Source organism: Podarcis muralis, chromosome 4, assembly GCF_964188315.1.
Source record: "Podarcis muralis chromosome 4, rPodMur119.hap1.1, whole genome shotgun sequence".
NCBI lineage: Eukaryota > Metazoa > Chordata > Lepidosauria > Squamata > Lacertidae > Podarcis > Podarcis muralis.
This window is the reverse complement of record NC_135658.1, coordinates 30,849,787-30,864,580: the sequence shown is the minus strand read 5'-3', so window position 1 is coordinate 30,864,580 and position 14,794 is coordinate 30,849,787. Positions and strand designations below refer to the sequence as shown.

The window sequence follows — 14,794 nt, the reverse complement described above, 5'->3', positions numbered from 1 at the left end:
CTACTAGTGTGGGAAACAAAAGTCCTCACTGTTGTCAAATATGGGATCTTACAAGATCTCACATGTGGCAGGCAGGTTCTGGGGCTGTGTCATGGCTCAAATAAAGGTCTGCTTGAAAGTGTCAAGCCCTCCGATGGCTAATCTATAATGTAGATTTACAACCAGTCCTGCTCTGCCCTGTCTTGAAGGCTTAGGGTACAAAGTGAGCTAAACAAAGGAATACATTCTAAATGAAAAAAGGAAATTGCAGTAGAACCTCTATTTCCTTAACATTTCAACTTTGGGAGGAGAGGGAGTGGGAATGGGTTTTTCAGCAAGTTTTTCTCAGTGATATTCCTCAGGGACTCCTTATGCCAATTGCCAAGTAATTAAGGAGGAGAGAACTACAGTAAGCCTTTATAACCCAAAGTATATGCAGAAAAACAAAGGGAGTTCATTCTGCCTTTACCCATAGCTCGAAATTAAACAAACTGCAATCAGCACATGAACAATATATCTTTTTTTAAAAAAAAAATCCATCTCCATTTAAACATTTGGGGGGGGGGGAGAGAGAGAGATGAAAAAGAAGACACATTTCAGCTGAAGGAGATCTATGTGGTAGAATTTGTCAGGCTCTGATTCTCTGCTCCCACAGGAAAGAAGAGAAACATGGTTTCATGACCTGGCTAAGGCAGTGCCAGGGCCAAAAGAACTGGCTGTGAATCGGAGCAAAAGGAATGGGTAGTGAATTGGTTGGGGGTGGGGTTGCTTCAGAAGAGTGGCATGAAAACAAGGCAACACCTGTGCTTGCCGGGAAGGGGCCTGACTTCTTCCTGTAACTGTGTGAAATGCCAAAAGGAGCAAACAGTTTAAGCTAGCTGGTGCAACAAGAAAAGTGAACCAGCCAAATGACCTGCAAGCTGTTTGCTGGGCCTTAGTACCATATTTTTCACTCCGTAAGATGAACTTTTTTCCTCTTAAAATCTAAGGGGAAATGTCTGTGCGTCTTATGGAGTGAATGTGTGGTCCCTGGGGCTGGGGGGGACGGGACCAGGGCTTCCCCCGCCAGCCCCACAAGCTCTGGGAGCAGCTGGAAGGCTGCGCACAGCCTGTCCCCTGCTCCCTGAGCTGCTTTTTGGGGCAGCCCATCAGTGGGGCTGCCCTTCTTCCTCCTCAGGAAAAAGCCCCCAAGAGCCACACACACACTCCGAGCGGCTCATGAAAGGGAGCGCTGAGCAGAGCCTGGGATGCATACAGGCTCTACTCAGCGCTCCCTTTAAATAATATTTTCTTTCTTGAACCCCCCCCCCCCAAAAAAAAGGTCAGCTGCGCCTTATGGAGCGAAAAATATGGTACTTTCTGCAAGTGTTCTAGAAATAGTGATGCTAAAATCCTTACCAAAGCAAGGGAATCCTGGGAGATAGGAGTGGAGATAAACCAGACAGTGAGGATTTGGGGGAGTTGGGGGACACTAAATTATCAGCAGCCTTTTCATTAACAACCCTGGGAAAGATCTTGGGAACTTGAAGACTCACTACCATAAGATATGGTGACGGCCAGGAACTTAGATGGCTTTTTAGAAAGGATCAGACAAATTTCAGCAGCCACCTACAAATGGCTATTAGCTATGATAAGTAGAAGCTACAACAAACTCTTGCAGTGTGGAATGTGCCTCTTCAGGCCATCCAGCCATGGCCTCCTCCAGGATAGTTCCTCTCCCTTGTTTTCCATACTCCCTTTCACCAACAGCCAGCCAGCATTATGTGCCATTGGTCATGCTCAGTCCTCTTTAGGCCATTTTGGTTTCCCCCAGCCTTTAAGAGCCATCCTCTATAAAGTTTTCCCGAAGCCTGCTGATGGGTGTAGGCTGGTTTCCATAATCCCTGACCATAGGTCATGCTGGCTCAGATGATGAGTCTCTGAGTCCAACAACATCTGGAATGCATCAGGTTGGCTACTCCTGCACCAGATGGATGTTGGATTAATCAAACAAGTCAGTTCTTATGTCCACAGCTGAAGTAGGAGGGAATGGGTGCCATCCCCTGTATGGGAAATTCTCATTTCCCATTCAAAGTGTTTTTCAGAAACAAAAATCCACCTACAGGTTTTCTTACAGAAGGACATTTAGCACTGCCCAGCTCTGTGCCCTGAAGGGTAAACAGCTTTCTTTCTCAAGTCTTGCAAAGAGTAAATTCCTTCACTGGTAACTTTGGATACATGTTAAACTTTAATGTTAAATTTGGGATTAAAAATTCATTTCAAATTCTTACATTTGGAAGGTTTGTAAATGAGTTGCATTATTAAAAATGCAGAATAGCAATGCTCTGTAAGCACAAATGCATCTGCCAAGCCCGTCCTGCTATGTGGTCAACAGAATGTGCCACCCTCTCAGCCAACGTGTGTAATTTGCAGAATAAATGGAAAGAAGCAGCAGGGAAAGCTTCTAAATGAGAAATCTATCTCCTTGTACATGTCAGAAACCAATGCAAATCTTATTACATTCCTTAGTCAGCACCAACCATGAGAAAGAGGGAGTATGGAGAATACAGAATTGCAAGATCCATTGCTTTCTTATAGGACTAAAGAGCTTACATGGTGAGACATGTATTCATGCTCCACTCCCATGAAATGTCTGCAAGGAGGTTCTGATCTGAAACTATTAAATCTACCGGTATGTATGAACACATGCCAGTATGATCACTGTTTTGGTCTGTTATGCCCTCCTGGATATTAACGTCACACCCTGGGATCAGCAATGGTCATGCATGCAGTCTGCATAGCCTTTTCCATTTCAAAGCTGGGAATGAGGTGCATTCCTTACTTAGGATTTTCTTCTTTACTTCTAAAGTAGCATCACAAAACTAAACCGACAACTCAGAAGAATGCCACACAGTCATTTCTTGCCAAAGCCCTGCCTTCTATGCGTTTCCCAATTAATTTAAATAGAATCATATAACTGGCAAATGGGGACAAAATGGATATGTGGAATATTTCGCTCTGTTGAAAAGGGTAAAGAAACTCTAGCAATATGGGTAGCTACATGGACATATCAGAGCACCTGAACCCCTAAGAAATCTGGATTGGAGAGAGATATTACACACAGAGTAGCTTCACACACAACACTAAGCCAAACCATAATGAAGAAGTGAGGCTGAGGGTTTCCCAAAAGGAGATCGCAGCTGCTGTGTTCCTCCCCCAAGTTTCCTGCTGCAAGCTAAGGCAGTGTTTGGCATAGTATGTTGCCTGAAACCAGCCTCATGGTTTATCTCTCCCAGACCAACCACAAGCTGCAAACCCAAGCAGCAAGATAAATGCAGAGCCCAGGTTCAGGTGACATGCTATCTCAAACCACAGCTTAGTGTGCAGCAGTGCAACAGCAGCAAAATGAGCAGTTGTGATCTCCTCTCCATGACCCAGCACATTAATGCATTAAGCCACACCCACCAAAAGTGGTTTGAATTTCCTTTCTCCCTGGCCTGTTTCAGGTCAGTGTCTAGTTACTTCTGCTCCCTCTAATCACCAAAAAATATAGAGGCACTAATCACAGCACTGGTTATGACTTTCAAGTGTTTGCTGAAGTCTCTTCTTTGCTGTCAGGCTTATGGAGGCAATTGCCACACACGCTCCCCCACAACATGTTCTGTAACGGTTAGCTGGTATATTGCTCTCATTGTATTTTAATTGTTGTGAATCATTCTAATTTCCTTTTAAATGAAATTGTGGTATACAAATATTTTTATAAATAAATATAATAAGCATGCCTTGAAGGGCACTTGCTTTGGAACCCAGGCTGCATGTAGTGGTGTGCCAGTTTATTATATGCCCAGGCTGATTGCTAGTCTTGAAAAGCACATAAGGGATAAACAAACAAAAAAATAGCAGAGCAGTTAAACAGCCTCGCTTAGAGTCCATCAGCTCCTCTTCCAACCTCCAAATGCAAACAAGGAATATTTGTATATCTAAAAGCGGTACTGACGTTGAACTACCACTGGAAGCAAGGGCCAGAGCATTGACTTGTGCTTTTAATTGTCTATTTCATGAACATGAGAATCTCATTAAAAACCTTTTTTAAACTGTACAAAGCTCCAAATGGTGCCCTGGCTCATCCTTTGACAAGATTAGAGAGCAAGGAAATTCCACAAATGAGCAGCAGCCCATATTGGTGACCTATGTATCACTGTTGTCAACCAGACAGTATTACAGGACCAAACAGTGACTGAACAATGCCTCTTCCTGACCCAGTCCATCTGCATGGCGGAGAGGGCCATCATGCCAACACACCCCACTCACTTCATGTTTCTGCCCCTCTACCAATATCTCTGGAGGGATACTTACACCAAGCCTTAACCTGTCAACACTAAGGTGTCCAACATGTGTGGGCTCTGATAGAATGGCCAATGACTACATTTTGTCCATGAGAACAGCATATACAGTACAAGCAAGCTGTATTTGAATATTACAGATGCATTTGGATGTCCAGGTAGACTGGAGGCAGGGCAGAAGCACTGAGTACCTCTCTCCATCCAGGCAGACAAGAGGAATTATCACAGTTCAGGGACACAATCCAGCCAGTCAATGGGAGCATTGACCAATATGGAGCAGAGTCAGTGAGGAGTGTGGCCTAAGAAAGAGGCATGGCCTGTGGAGAGTCCAAAAGAGAAGAGAGGGGGCTGTATGAGGTACCCTGGTCTGAGGTTCCCCACCCCTGCTCTTAATTCTGTGAGGCTCTGCCTGTGGCCCAATACTTTCTTCTTTGATCCACAGTTGAAGCACCATATTTTGTTTTGGCTCTCCTGACTTGTTACAGCTCTTCTTCCCCTCACTCCATCCCTTAATACTGCCAACTGAGCCATCTTGTTTGGAAATCAAAATAGCAGGCCTGCTGGCTGACCTGTGAACATATTTTTCAGCCCTGTTGTACCCCCAGTTCTATAAAATGATTTCCTTTTCTTATCCTACAATACCATGAAAGGTTACATGCTGTACATCAGCCTTCACCAACTGGGTGCCCTGCAGATGCTTTGGTCCACAACTCCCAACTGTCATAGCTGTTTTATTGGATTCATCACATAATGGCAGAGAGATTAATGAGTGGGTAGAATCATCATATATGGACAGAGAGGAATTCATGTGTGCTGGAATGATGGGAAGTGTAGTCCAAAACATCTGCAGGGCACCTGGTTGCCAAAGAATGGACAACATAACATTGACCAAGAAGCAGAAACTGTGCTACAGAGATTGTGAGGTCATAGCATAAACAATGGGAGTTTGATGCAATTGTTAGCAAGAAGCCTACATTTCAGTGTAAACAGTGTGTTGAGCAACACATGCACCTGCAAAAGAATAAATTAAATATATATTTCTAGACCATTCAGAAGCTAAATTATAGCTTTCTACTGGCAAGTAATCCCGGTGTCAGGTGGGAAATCTAGCAGGAAGGAGAAAGTTTGTTCTGGCAACTCTAACAGTCAATGACAAAGTATCTCCTTTAACACAAAATGGAACACGTGTTAAAGATAAAAACAAAATAAAAAGGGAGACATCTTCCCCTGATTTATGCACAACAGTGCATACTGTATACCAAAAGTTTAGAATAAAACCTGCATTTAATCTCTTACTTATAAGCAAAGGATTAAAAATAATCCTTTAAAAATTTCTAAAACTTTTTAGGGTATTCATTTAAGGTGATTTAATCTAAAAATTATGAAACACCTTTATAACTTTGAGCCTTATTTAAAAGAGGAGGGAAAGGCTGCAATTCCTAAAGGCTCAAAATTATAGAAGCATTTTTTAAAAAAATAAACAACTTGCACTGAGCTGGATACTAATGAAAAATTGCCTCAAAATGCATATAGCACCTTCAGGGGAAGGATTTTCCTTAAGACCTAAATTTTCTATCCATGCCTGTTGCTCTCACAATAATTATCAGATCCCCCACCTGATGCCCCCTGCATTTTAATCAGAGATGCTTTTAACACAATGCCAAGTTTGATCCTATAAATGAATGAAATGCCATAAATGAAATGCTAAATCACAGAAACAGACTTTTTTTGGAGAATCATGAGTGGTTACTAAGGAGAGAGCTTTTTCAATGGTGGTTCCTGGATGATGGCATGCCCTCCCCAACAAATCTCACCTGGTGACTACATTAAGATCCTTTCACCACCAAGTTAAGTCAAGGCTATTTTATTCTTCCAGGGTTTTGGGGGTTTTGCCCTTGGAACAGGCAATTGTATTGGATTTTTAATGCTGTTTATACTGATTGTGCAAGTTTTTAAGCAGAAAACTGAATGCCTGATTTTTTAGTGGTTTTAACTGAACTCTGTGTCGATCTCCCAGACAAATTTTCTAAATATATAAATGATATCACACCATCATAGCACATTTATATCACGGCGAGGGTGAAAGCAGTCTGGTCTCAACCGCTGACCACAGAGAGAACTGAAAGCCACTGGTAAATTCCATAACTTCTATCCAAGCAAGAACACCAGAAAAGGAAGAGCAGCCCGGACCCATCAAGATATAAATTCCTGGTTTCGGGTCATCTCTTTGTTGTGGTGCTGTCAAACTGATCTTCCTCCCTTACCTTCCACTCCCTTTTGTGTGTCTTTGTAGTTTTTAAGTGCAGGGGGTATGTCTTGTTTCCATTTTTGCATAGTGCTTGCCACTAGCACAATATTAAGCTTTTTAAAATTTTTGATAGATGCAAGCTGTTTGAAGATACTCCCCCCCTCGAAAAGTGGAATGAAACAAGCAATGTGTATAATTCAGAGTATTTACTGCATCAAGGAGCATAGAGAAGAGGGGCACAACAAACAAGTTAACTTCCCAAAGTAAAAAAAAGTAGATTAAAAATAGTCGACAAGAAATTGCTGCAAGAATTTGTCCATGCTACACAGAGAACTGACAGTAACTACCAGACCTAGTAATGCTAAAATGAAACCTTATATTTATAAATATTCTTTTTTATCCTGTAGGATGCCAAAATGATAACATAGCCTGGCATAAAAATTACAGCATGCAGAATCATAGCTTTTTAAGGCTGAAATGCAGCCTTCCCCGGGGGCTGAACGTGGCAACTCTATAGCAGTGGAAGAGATAAATTAAGAAATATCATATCAAATTGAAAATGGAGAACTACGAGCTGAAAGAAGTCAGACCAGAGTTACATCCTGCCTTTAGAACACACACACACACACACACACACATTCCATTGCATTTTTAATAACCACAAAAGCCAAGCAATCCTCCCCCCCCCCACCCACCCACAGCACACCCGCTGCCTCTGATAACACAGAAGTAATGACTCCACATTTTGGGAGACCATAGAGGGAAAGATGCCATTAGTGGCTCCCCCTCCCTCCTTGCTATCCCACTTCCCAGTGTATTTTCCCATTACTGTACTCCTTATTACAAAAAGTGTGATTTCCAGGAGAAAGCGGGTTTGTTTTGCATGAGCATCAACTCAACTTCAGTTGCACAACTTGAATTTGCCAGTATGCAACTGCAGTGGCGTAGCGTGGGGGGTGCAGGGGGGGCCGGCCGCACCGGGCGCAACATCTGGGGGGGGCGCGCTCGCACTCGCAGCTCTCTGCCCCTACCTGGCTCACTCAGGGTTAGGGGGCGCAAATTACTTGCCTTGCCCCGGGTTCTGACAACCCATGCTACGCCACTGTGCAACTGAATTCCACTTCAATACATAGGCAATGTGGAAGGACTCAGGGTAAACTATGGAATTTGCTCATAGCCACCAGTTTGGATGACATTAAAAGGATATTAGACAAATGCATGAAGGATAACCCTAAGAATAGCTACTAGCCATCAGGGCTAAATACTGCCTCCAGTATCAGAGGAGGAATGTCTCTGATTACCAGTTGCTGGGAACTGAGAACAAGTGGGGCAAAGTGTTTTTTGCAGTCATGTTTTGCTTGCCGGCTTCCCATAGGCATCCAGTTGTGAAAACAGGATGCTGGACTAGCTTGGGCCTTTGCTCTGTTCCAGGGCACTCCTTATGTTCTTATGTAGAAGATGCTTAAAAACATGATGAGACCCTGCCCTCCCTCACCACACTACCTCTCCACAATATAAACGCCTCCATTAGTTATTATCCATTAATTTTTCCCTGCCTTTCTACCAAGCATATCCAAGGCAGCTTAGAACAGTAAAATCAATAAAACCAAATAAACAATGTAAGAGCCACAACTTAAATCTAATAACACTGAGATAGACTAGGACAGTATATTAAAACAGTAGCAGCAGTAGTTTATGACGGGCTTTCCTACACTGGCTTTTCCCAAAGGTGCACTGAGCTTTGGTGTCAGATGTGAACATTTAGAATGCGACCTCTAGTTCAAAACCTGTAAAACCCCATAGGCATCTCCATATATCCTTGGGCAATCCACCTTCCCCCTGGCATGCACAGTAGGCTAACGAACTGGGCCACTTTAAATGAGTTACAGCACTGTTGGGTTGCACAGTGTACACTCTCACATTATGTGTGTGTTTCCCTTTGCCAGATGGAATAGATGGATGGATTCAATACGCCTGGCAGGGACAGAAGCTCGTGGGGGTTAATTAATGAGCTTTTCTGTATGCCCTGGGCACCATCATGCTAGAACATAAATGAAAATGTCACAAGATGAGCAGGGATTTGTTGTTTTGCTCTAGCAGTATGGCTAGAGATGGGTGCTCCAATAGGGGGGCCTTTTCAGAAGACACATCAGAGAAGGCAGCACAACATGGAGACAGGCATGCCTTTAAAAGTTATGGGGATTGTGGAGTAGAGAACTAATGACAGACCATGAGCAGCATCAGCATGGATAGGGTGGCCAGATGCAAAACAAAAGGCAGGACTCTTGCACTTTTAACAGCTGTGTAGAAAAGGCAATTCCAGCAGGGGCATGGAAAGTTATACCTTCTGAAACCCTATTTTTTTGCATGACTTTTAAATTATAGGAATCCTATCATCTTTTTCATCTTTTTGCTTAGCCTTATTCTTCACCAAATAAACATACAAAAAAAAAAAAAAGGTTATTTGTTACATCATGTCAACCGAGCAGCCAATTCATAAACGTCACTCATGGCACAGATTCAATCCCTTGCATCTCCAGGTAAAACTGGAGAAAACTACTGTCTGAACCCTTGGATATCCACAGTCACTCATTTTAGCAAACTGGTCTTCAACAGCTGGGTTCCACTGCGTGACAGCACTACTATCATACAAATATATGGCTAAAAATTTAAAAGTGTGTTTGGGCTAAAGGCGGGCCCCAGATATTAGAAGGCTGAACACTGCTGGTGTAAAGGTAAAAGTAAAGGACCCCTGGATGGTTAACTCCAGTCAAAGGCGACTATGGGGTTGCGGCACTCATCTTGCTTTCAGGCCAAGGGAGCCAGCGTTGTCCAGACACCTTTCCGGGTCATGTGGCCAGCATGACTAAACCGCTTCTGGCACAATGGGACACCTTGACGGAAATGAGAACGCATGGAAACGCTGTTTACCTTCCCGCCACTGTGGTACCTATTTATGTACTTGCACAGGCATGCTTTTGAACTGCTGGGTTGGCAGGAGCCGGGACAGAGCAAAGGGAGCTCACCCCATTGCGGGGATTCAAACCGCCAGCCTCCTGATGGGCAAGCCCAAGAGGCTCAGCGGTAGACAATACTGAACAAGGTGGATGAGTGGTCTCTGACTTGGTATAAAGCAGGATGCTATGTTTCACAGGAAACAGACATCTGGTATTAATTTTTTAAAACTTTTCTCACCTCAAGGAGCATTTCTCCCTGCTACCTCCTGTCATTTTTCTTAGATAAAAAGCTGAACCAAAATTTTCAGCTCAGATGTGCTATATACAGAAGATGACAAATATAAATGCATGAGGATCAAGAAATTTGTCTCTGCCAATCTCAGGAACTTGATGACTTCCAGGTATACAAGCCCTGATCTTGACTCTCCCATGCACTCATTCAATCAACTGACATATAGCTTAAGGAGATTAAAAAAAACAAAACAAAACACCTTGCAACTTTAGTACCTAGATACTTTTTAATTATTTCCTCCTGTATTCCATCTAGCCATGTTTTTGTCACTGTTTTTAGCAGGAATGGGGAGGTGCAAAAGCCGGAAAGATAACAGCAGCATTTTTTATTTTTTAAAAAAACAACCACAACCACACATGGAAAACTAGAATCTTTAGACACATAATGAACTCCTTTGTGTAAAGGTGTGAAGTATATCCTGTTCCCAACCAAACTGGTTTAGCAATCTTGTACTAAAGCCAACTTCTTCCCTTCTGCCTTTAGTTCTCTGCCCCCCCCCCCCCTTTCTCTGCAGAGTTTACTAGTTCAGCTTTGCTGTTTTGGGGGTCTAATGTCAAGTCTCCTGTGATGTCACTAGCAGTGCAGCTTTAGTATGCTGGGCCAATTGGAAGGCACATGCTAAAGTGAAGGTTATTATTGGCTTATTGCTGCTTCTTTCTGGGATGAAGCCAAGATGCAGGAATTTGCAAAGTTGCTTAACTCAGCGTTTCTCTTCTGGTGGAATGACATCTGTGCACAGGCAGTCTTTCTGTGCTAGGCACCTGTAGCTTCTTGTAAACATACCCTTTAATGTCCTGCAATGTGCTTTCAAAATGTCACTTTAACCCTATCATCAAGACGAATACAAGGGGCTGATGGGGTGTTGCAGCTCAGCAACATATGAAGGGCCACATCTTAATCGTCCCTGCTATAAGGGCCTCCATATTTGTCATCAGATCCTTTCAAAAGTGAAAAATCCACTGAAGCAAAGGTGGTCTGATGTTGCCTTGACTGGATGCTAAACCTGGATAATGTAACACACCAATGCAGGCAAAAGAAGAGACTTAAATAGAATAACTTTGTCCTGCATTGAACCTTCTGTAGAGGTAAACAGTGAGGATTTAGTTTTCTGCTGCCTGTTGCCTAAGCACTTTCCAGGAAAACTATGATTGCATCCACTTTGCCTAAAATTGCATGATTTTTTTGTATGTGTATCTGTCTTTTAAATAAATATCCTAAAGCACATTTTTTAATTTCCATTTAGATCTCGGATTAATATTTTATTTGTTAATTTGCCTTTAATCTCCTTGTGCCTCATTACCCACTGACTTTCACAGCCTGGAAATAGGACAAGAAGGGCGAAGGGTAGGAACAGACGGAGAGGGTGGGAACGGACGAGAGGGAAACATGGCGAGGGCAGAGAGTATTGTTGACAGCATCTGATCCCCCCGATTAATGTATTTCTAAGCAGATTAACCGAATCCCAACTGCTCTGTGCCAGGTCTCTTCCCTAAGCTTCTTGCTCCACCATGTAAACAAAAAAACAAACAAAACAAAACCCTACAAAATATATTACCCTGAACAAAAACCCAACACTGGGGATAGGTCAAAATGTCCATAGTCTATCTACATTTATAGAAGAATCAACCTGAAAAAGGAACGTGTGGAAGGGAAAACTTGCCCCCCTAAATTCTATATAAACCAAAATGAAACTCCAGATTTAGTAAAAACGAACAACAGCTCCACCCCCACCCACATTTGCTAATTTTTGCCTAACTCCGTCCAGAGCTGTCCGTCTCCAGAAATGGAAGGGAAATGCAGGGAGAGGAACAGAATGGCCCTAGTAGCAGCAGTGGGCAGGCAGGTCCCATGTGCACATGACAGTGAGTGACCTCATTTGGCTTTACTTATCCGTAACCCTCTCCATAGCAACAGCTAGGATGCTGTGGCAGGGGAGGGGAAAGAGCAACAGAAACAACCCGTTAAGGAATCACAGAAACAACAGCTTCCATGAAAAAATAATGAATCACTGACATGCGGAGCCTTGTGTCCTCCTCAATGAAGTATTCAGTCTGAATGCTAATAATAAAGTTATCTGTGCTTTCTATCTTTGTCACACCCCAGTGGGAGTAAGAAAAGAAAAATCGAACTGAGATATGTGTGCATGTAGCGGGGATGGGACCCAAGACCTGGGGCCCAGAAGCAACCTTCCAGTGCTCTCTATCAGGCCCTTGGGTAAGGTTACCAGATTTTTTTTCAATGAATCTGGGGACACTATATATATACCGTATTATTCGCTCTATAAGACGCACCAGACCACAAGACGCACCTAGTTTTTGGAGGAGGAAAACAAGAAAAAAATTATTCTGAATCTCAGAAGCCAGAACAGCAAGAGGGATCGCTGCACAGTGAAAGCAGCAATCCCTCTACCTGTTCTGGTTTCTGGGATAGCTGCTCAGCCTGCATTCGCTCCATAAGATGCATATACATTTCCCCTTACTTTTTAGGAGGGAAAAAGTGAGTCTTATAGAGCAAAAAATACGGTGTGTGTGTGTGTGTGTACACACACACACACACACACACACACACACACAAAATTATTTTAAAAAGAGGAAAAAAGTTATTTAAAAAATAAAGAAGTAATATCTTCTCTTCTGTGGTCTCCTCTGTTGCATGGCCTTCTTCTGGGTCCCGGCCTTTCTTGGAGCACTAGCCGTGCTTCCCCTCTCTCTCCTTGCACTGTGATCCTCTACAGGCTTACTAGAGAGTAAGTGTTAGCAGAAACCCCCTCCACTTGCTGCTGCCCTGCCCACCTGTCTGGGCGTCTCCTGTGCAGGCATTGTTCAGCGGCTGCCCATCTGCAGTGTGGCATGCCCAGTCAGTGGGTCTGGGGCAGAGCCGGTGGCGAGCAAGCAGGAGGAGGCGTCCTTGGGCTCGTCTCCTGCTGGCCTCTCGTCCACAATGGCCAACGATGAGGTGGCCGACAAGCTGATCCGCCGCTTCCAAGTCGAGGAGCACAATGGCGAAGCCAAGCAGCAGCTGCAGCCACCCAAGCACCACCCAGAGGCTGAGCTGGAGCCCGAGCTGCCAGCCTTGGACAGCAGCGCTGATAGCGAGCTGAGCACCAAGTTGCAGCGGCGCACCAAGCTCAATGACCCTGCACAGCTCTCGCCCAGCGGCGGTGCCCAGCACCGCGTCTTCAGCCCCTACACTGAGTCCCTATATGATGTGTCTTGAGCACAACACATCATATGGGGACTTCCAGCGAGGCAAAATGGCGGGCGCCACGGCAGCGGGCAGCTCCTGAAGCCAGCCAGAGCCAACTGCTCTACCAGGCTGCCTCCGGGCTGCTGAGACTGCTACTGCTGCCGCTGCTGCCACATTTCCTGGGGACATTAGATGAAATCCGGGGACATTCCGGGGATGGAATTTGTCCAGGGACAAATTTGCAAATCCTGGGACTGTCCCTGGGAAACAGGGACGTCTGGTAATCCTACCCTTCGGACTCTCCACAAGCCGCCATCACCCCTTTCCACAGGTTGCACCCCTCACTGACCCTGTTTTGCACCTTCCTTGAGTATTTTTGCTTGGAAGGAATGTGTCCTTGAACTCTGCTTTTTGCTTGTCTGGAGACAGAATAGAAAGGTCCATAGGAATGTGTGTTGGAATTATCCTAATCTACAAAGGTAAAATTCATGTCCGTTTCTCTGCCAGCTTTTGCCTCTGGTCTAGTCTACCACTAGCATGTGGCCCCTGGAAAGCATCCCAGAAGGGAATGTGGCCCTTGGACTGAAAATAATTCCCCATTTCATAATGTGTGTATGTACACACACACACACACACACACACACACAAAAACACACACACAGAGTCATGTAATCTGTCAGACATGACATCAGAATTTTAGAGCTGGAAGGTACCTGGGTGGCGATCTAGTCCAACCCTTTGCTCAGTGGAGAAAGTACAATGCAGGATGCAATTACAGCATCCCTAACAGATGGTCATCCAAGCCTCAGCTTAAATATCTTCAGTGAAGGAGAGCAGACAACCTCCCTAAGCAGTCTGTTCTGTTGAACTGCTCATACCAGAAGGAAGTTTCTTCTCGTGTTTAGAAAAAACCTGCTTCCCTGCAATGTCCACCCATTAGCTCCAGTCCTGCCGCCCATTGAGTTCTGCTGGGCAAAGCAAATGAGCTCAACGGTTAGAAAGGGATAACCTACCACAAAGGCTTTAGCTCCCACCCCATTATTGTTCCGGAGTGTACATTTACTTATAAGTGTATAAGCAGAGACATCCCAAGATTACACAATTCTTGCCTTGGTAGTATGGATCTCAGCATCCTTTAATGCTTACCTCAAACACAAGGTAAAACATTAAACTCTCAGAAATTCTTCTGCAGTTTGGAATAGAAAACAAGTCTCTGCACATACAAAGAGTGATTTTGGCCTGCATTTAATTTAGTCCAAATCATGGACAGCAATTACTGGTCACATAAAACTAAGCAAGTGCTCTTTCAAGGTCATGTTTATGACTTCAGAGACCATTGGCCAACCCCAGGGATAGTTAAAAAGAAGTTGTGAATCCCCGGGCGTTAGTTATCTGATCAACATTCTTTTAAATGTAGTAAAGGAAGGTCCGTCCATCACTGCGTATAAGTGAATGGTTGTGCTTCCCTTGTTAGTGGGGTGAGAAGCGGAGAATTATATGGCTACACTTTGAAACAAAACCTAATTTACACCCCTGACACTGCTGGTGGAAATGGTTCCCAATGAAAGGGGGAAGTGCAATGTTTCTGTGTGCAGACAGGCACACAATATCCTCCTCAGGTGCCTTGTAATGTCTTCATCCTGTTAGTAACAACAATGAGCACTTCGCTTGTATAACAAGGGTTGATCCAGCTGTGGCTGTCCAGCAGTTCAATTCCAATTTGTATCTGTTTCAGGAATACCACTCACCGAGGATTGCAAATTGATCAGCCACAATTGATCTGTATGATCAATGTTAAGGGATGACGACG

General features: G+C 44.0%; 1 protein-coding gene across 1 annotated transcript in view; it reads right to left on the bottom strand.

Annotated features, from left to right (window-relative positions):
• Positions 1-14,794, bottom strand: part of IGSF11 (immunoglobulin superfamily member 11) — a 174,231-nt gene that overhangs the window by 35,205 nt on the left and 124,232 nt on the right. The gene's annotated exons all lie outside the window — the stretch shown is intronic.